The following is a 6,401-nucleotide window of genomic DNA, read 5'->3' as shown; positions in this document are numbered from 1 at the left end:
TATAGTTGATGGACAGAGGAGCCTGGAGGGCTATAGTCCATGGGGTCACATAGAGTCAGACATGACTCATTCACTCATTCAGTTGATTTACAATGTTGTGTTAATTTCTGGTGTATAGTGAAATGACTCAGTTATACATAGGTGTATACATTCTTTTTTATATTCTTTTCCACTATAGTTTATCCCATGACATTAAATGTAGTTCCCTGTGTTATACAATAGAATGTTGTTGTTCATCGATTCTACATTTGCATCTACTGGATGGCCAAAAAGTTTGTTCAGGATTTTCCATACGATGTTATGGAAAAACCAGAATGAAATTTTTGGCCAGCCCATTACTAACCCCAAACTCCCAGTCCAAAAATGTGGAATGCTTCATAAATTTGTGTATCACCCTTGTTCAGGAAATGCTTATATTCTCAGTATCGTTCCAATTTTAGTATACAGGCTGACAAAGTTAGCATGACTTCTTCTACCAATTTTTTTCCTTTCTCTAAGAAAATATTGCTATCTCAAGTACTACAGAAAGGCTTTTGGGAATTAAATATCCCTTTTCATCTCTCCTCTTTGACTTCCCAAAAGTTATCCTTTACAATCAAGTCAAAACTGTATGCTTTCTATGTTGGTTATATCCCTCTTCTATCTAAAACCTGCATCTCCCATCTTCATATTTTTTGGCAAGAATTACTTGAAAGAGTTAAGGGAGATTAGACTGTTCCTAGCTTGTCTTCTTTACCTGACCTTTTGATGACCAGGACCAGCATCATGGTATCTCACTCACCTTACCCTACCCCCTGCTTTGTTGATGACCAGATGTGAATCTTTTTATTTTTTGCCATGCCACGTGGCTTACAGGATCCTAGTTCCCTAACCAGGGATTGAACCTGGGGCCTCAGCAGTGAGATCATGGAGTCCTAACCACTGGACTGCCAGGGAATTCCCCAGATGCAAATTTTGCGTAAATATGCCCTTACTTGGTAAACCTGTACATGTTAAGCAATCAGAATTACTAATAATATCGCAGCTTAAAATTCTAAAACATGATTGTATCATTACGTTGTCCCTAAAGATGCCTCCTCACTTTTAATCGTTTAAGATGAAAAAGTGAACCTGAACTGTTTCAACAAAGCTCATCCCCCAAGATGTTTGTAGAATTTCATTTTGATGAAAAGAGTTCACGTCATGTTCTCACCCATAGCTCTTCATGACTTGAATTATGTTTAAAAAGCAATTGTCATTATCCAGGTATTTTTAGTACAAATAGACTGATTTCTAAGCAGAGAAGATAAGCGGGAAAAATACAGTTATGGTCCAAGGCAAGCATAATGTTCTTATTTTGAAATTTCAACTGTTAACGAGGCATCTTGTTTTAGGGGCTCTTCGGAGATTACATTCATTATGTTCATTATATATTATCATAATAAGCTTGTGTAAATGTTGCTGAAATCACACTAAAGGACAATTCTTTGTCCTTTTTAGTGAGATAAAAGATATATCAGCAATGGTGACAAGATGACAGCCACTAGTTCCTTCTACCAGGGAGGAGCAAAAAGGCAAAGAGATGGGTGAGCCCAAGAAATTCTGGGGAAGCATAGAAAAAAGCCAGATACAGCCCAAATTCTCCATCTGCTCTCTAGTGAGGGTACACTCCTGACTTTAGTGGGGTCATCTTGCTTTCACCAATGCAAGTCCAAGAACAGATCCATTCCTTGGCAAATCATCCACCTTCCCAGCTCCACCCAGGGACCTGTGGAAATGTCTGGGAGGCATCCAGGCCATTTGCAGGTTGAATCTAGAGCAGCCCATGGATGCTGAACAGCCAGGCTTCCCCTACCTGACCTCAGGGAGTCACCAAACCTACTCCAATGAGGTCATGTTTCAAAGTGGTTCCGGGCAGTATATAGCATGATCTTTCTCCAGAAATTTGAATAGGAATCAGAAAAAAAAAACAAATACTTTTTCTCTGTGCCTCACTTCCCATTAAGGACTCTTGAGAGACTAATTATAGACAAAATGAATTAGCTACATATTTTTCTGTACAACTAAATGGCAGTGTGGGTAAATTTGTGTAAAATTATAGTGTCAGTAAGTCCGCTAGGATAGTAACATGGCCAGTCTTGAGGATGGAGGCCAGAAGCATCTTTGGATTTTTTCCCCCAAGGGCTATCCCCATTCCCTGAAAGAATCCAAGTGGCTTACATGGACTCCATGGAGATATTTAATTTCCTCCCTTCCTGCTACTACTTGTAGAACGTCTCTTCACTCAACCTCCATGGCCATGATGGGTTGTTCATGTTTCAATCAACCAGTGTAGACCTTCCTAGTGAGTCACATTATCTCCTGATCAAGCCCAAGTGTAGCTTGCAGTTGAGAATAATGCCATCTTGCCCCTCAAGTTCAGGCCACAGCCAGGCTGTGTCACTAGGGTAAACCATAGGGTTCCCTGCGGTCCTTAAAGCCTGTTATTAAGGTCCCAATGCTAGTGCTCATTTGCTCACTTGTATCCAACTCAGTTGTATCTTTGCAGCCCCATGGCTTATAGCCCACAAATCTCCTCTGTCCATGTGATGTTCTAAGCAAGAGTACTGGAGTGGGTTGCCATTTCCTACTCCACGGTATCTTCCCAACCCAGGGATCAAACCCTCATCTCTTGCATCTCCTGCACTGGCTGTTTACCACTAGTGCCACTTGGCAAGTCCATTAAAGGTCCCAAAGTCTTCACAACTGAGTTCTCTCTCCCTGATTGTGACTCCTGGAAAGGTGGCCTCATCCTTTTAGTTTCCTAATTTCCCTCATTCAGATAATTTGTTATAAGTTTTTCCCAGGGTGAGTTGGGAGATGTTTAAAGTAGACCCTAAAAGTACTCGCCCAAAAGTGTGGTGTACCTTCAGTCTTCCACCCAATCAGCAGCCCAGGAGAAAAAACATAGACATCTGATTATTTCTTATTTCTACATGAGCTTCCTGTCTAAATGAGGTACTCCTGGAAAGCTTTTTATATTATCTTTTCAGAGTTTTAATTCTTGTATCCTTTTGCTTGATCACTAACTCCCAAATCCTCTTTGATAGAATTCTTAGTGGGTCAATCTGGTCCTCATAAACGTGAGACCTTGGGTCCTACCCCAACCCCACTCCCATATGTTAAGCACAAACTATGTGCTAAACTGCAGAAATTGGACCTCCTAGGTGGTTCAGTGGTAAAGAATCCACCTACCAATGCAGGAGATGTGGGTTCAGTCCCTGGGTTGGAAAGATCCCTTGGAGAAGGAAATGGCAACCCACTCCAGTATTCTTGCCTGGGGAATCCCATGGACAGAGAAGTCTAGTGGATTACAATCCATGGGGTCACAAAGAGTCAAACACGACTGAGCGACTGAGCATGCACACACTAGATATTAGGCTTTCATTCTAACCTGAGGGACTTCCTAAGACTGAGTGGGAGGCAAATACAGAACACTGAACTCCAAAAGTAATTTATATCCTCACAAAATTAATATTAGAAACACAAATTCATCCTTAATTCAGTGAGTGTGGAACACTTTAGTTAATATGCTAATATTTTTCCCTTATTAAAATTAGAATAATCACCCCAAGTCTATCCCAGGTCCTGCTCAAAACTGTTAGCAATTCACCAAATTTGTACAATTTCTGAGCTAAAGCTAAAGGTAGTGGGTCTCCTTTTTATATTTGGCACATGCTCAGAGACACCAACAAGCCAATGAAGGGTGAAATATTCATGGCATCTATTGCCTCCTGGATTATCAACTAATGGTAGCATCGTTGATAGAACTAAATTAATTTGAAGGAGTCAGAGACAAGTGGAGCTGAAGTCTGGTGGGTGAAAAATGTGCACTTTATCAGCTAAAGTACTCAGCTCCAGACTCCCCTACTTCTTAAGTACAAGTAATGTATGGCTGGGTTTCGGCATTACTTTGCACAATGCCCATCCTGTCATAATTAAAAATCTCTGAGAGACCTAAAAGCTGTAAATGGCCATCCAGACACTCACTAAATGAAATATTACCCACTAAAATGGACTTTTGTGAATTATTCATTCTATAAAACACTAGATGGAATATGATTATCACATAGAGGCATCTGAAAGATGAATTGTAGTGGAGATGATCGTCCATGATGAACACACACAAGGTTCCTTCTATCTATTTCTTTTTAGATATTTCAGCCTACTGAATTTGATTATATTTAAAATAAAGAGTTGAGATATTCACATTTAAGTCCTTTACTCTTGAAAAGGCTTGCCAGGTGTCTCAGTGGTAAAGAATCCGCCTGCCAATGCAGGAAACGTGGATTGGATCTCTGGGTTCAGGAAAGTCCCCTGCAGAAGGAAATGGCAACCTGCTTCAGTATTCTTGCCTGGGAAATATCATGTATAGACGAGCCTGGTGGGCTGCAGTGCCTGACGTTGCAAAGAGCTGGACAAAACTAAGCAACCATGCACATATGCCCCTTGAAAAGAATTCATTTTGGCATGAGATGACATGATATGAAATCAGTGATAGTGTTCAATTGTGAGAATTGATAATTTTAACAACTTATTTTCAGGTCCTTTCTAATTTATGGACGTGGCATGCCAAAGTGGAAGCCAGGAATGGACTTAACCAGCCTGCCATGCAGTCAGAGCTGACATATGGCCAAGGCTCTGCCATTCAGATCTATCAATGAAAGTCTTAGACTTAAAAGAAAGTGAGGTGGGAGAAAAGATAGAAGGATACCATGTCCAAGGATAACTTTGGAATAACTATCTTATGCTTCATTAGAGTCTTTGCTTTTGTCCATCTGATGGATGACTTCAAGGAAACTAGTGATAATTTTTCAGCTTAACTTCATTTATTTAGGAAATTAGACAGATCTATTTGTTTCATGTTTCTGAAAACTCTAAAAAAAAGTCCTAAAGTGATTCTTGCAAATAAATGTTTCATGATTTTATTAAGGTTGGGAAAAGTACAGTTTTTAAAAATCAATAGGAATTCATGTGGATTAACCTTTAAGAATGTTGGAAATTAATAAAATGTGGCTTAAATACATTTTTTAAAAATTATTTATTTTTTATTGAAGAATAATTGCTTTACAGAATTTTGTTGTTTTGTGTCAAACCTCAAGATGAATCACCCATAGGTATACAAATATCCCTTCTCTTTTGAACCTCCCTCCCATCTCCTTCCCCATCCTACCCCAATAGGTTGATACAGAGTCCCTGTTTAAGTTTCCTGAGCCATACAGCAAATTCCCTTTGGCTATCTATTTTACGAATGGTAATCTAAATTTCAGTGTTATTCTTTCCATACTTCTTACCCTCTCCTCCCCTCTCCCCATGTCCATAAGTCTATTCTCTATGTCTGTTACTCCACTGTTGCTCTGTAAATAAATTCTTCAGTGCCGTTTTTCTAGATTCCATATATATGCATTAGAATGCAATATTTATCTTTCTCTTTCTGACTTGCTTCACTCTGTATAATAGGTTTCAGGTACATTCACTGTATTAGAACTGACTCAAATGCATTCCTTTTTATGGCTGAGTAATATTCCATTGTGTATATGTACCACAACTTCTTTATCCTTTCATCTGTCAATGGATATCTACCTTGCTTCCATGTTCTAGCTATTGTAAATAGTGCTACAATGAACATTGGGATACATGTGTCTCTTTCAATTTTGGTTTCCTCAGGGTATATGCCTAGGAGTGGGATTGCTGGGTCACATGGTAGTTTTATTCCTAGTTTTTTAAGGAATCGCCATACCATCTTCCATAGTGGCTGTATCAATTTACATTCCCACCAACAGTGCAAGAGTGTTCCCTTTTCTCCACACCCTCTCCAGCATTAATTGAAGACTTTTTGAGGATAGTCATTCTGACAGATGTGAGGTGATATCTCATTGCAGTTTTAATCTGTATTTCTCTAATATTGAATGATGTTGAGCATCTTTTCATGTGTTTGTTAGCCATCTGTATGTCTTTGGATAAATGTCTGTTTAGGTCTTTTCCCCACTTTTGGATTGGGTTGTTTGTTTTTCTGGCATTGAGTTGTATGTGTTGCTTGTATATTTTGGAAATTAATCGTTTGCCAGTTGTTTCATTTGCTATTATTTTCTCCCATCCTGAGGGTTGTCTTTTCACTTTGCTTATAGCTTCCTTTGCTGTGCAAAAGCTTTTAAGTTTAATCAGGTCCCACTTGTTTATTTTTGTTTTTATTTCCACTACTTAGGAGGTGGATCTTGCTTTGATTTATGTCATCAACTGTTCTGCCTATGTTTTCCTCTAAGAGTTTTATACTTTCTGGTCTTACATTTAGGTCTTTAATCCTTTTTGAGTTTATCTCTGTGTACGGTGTTAGGAAGTGTTCTAATTTCATTATTTTACATGTAGCAGTCCAGTTTTCCCAG

The 6,401-nt window shown here is 39.0% G+C and overlaps 1 non-coding gene across 1 annotated transcript; it reads right to left on the bottom strand.

Annotated features, from left to right (window-relative positions):
- Positions 1 to 359: 359 nt before the first annotated feature.
- On the bottom strand, positions 360 to 464 carry LOC133048991 (U6 spliceosomal RNA). The gene has a single exon (XR_009691162.1). It is a non-coding gene; the product is annotated as a U6 spliceosomal RNA (small nuclear RNA).
- Positions 465 to 6,401: the final 5,937 nt, after the last annotated feature.

This window comes from Dama dama, chromosome 29 (assembly GCF_033118175.1).
Source record: "Dama dama isolate Ldn47 chromosome 29, ASM3311817v1, whole genome shotgun sequence".
Lineage (NCBI taxonomy): Eukaryota > Metazoa > Chordata > Mammalia > Artiodactyla > Cervidae > Dama > Dama dama.
This window is presented reverse-complemented; position numbering and strand designations above follow the sequence as displayed.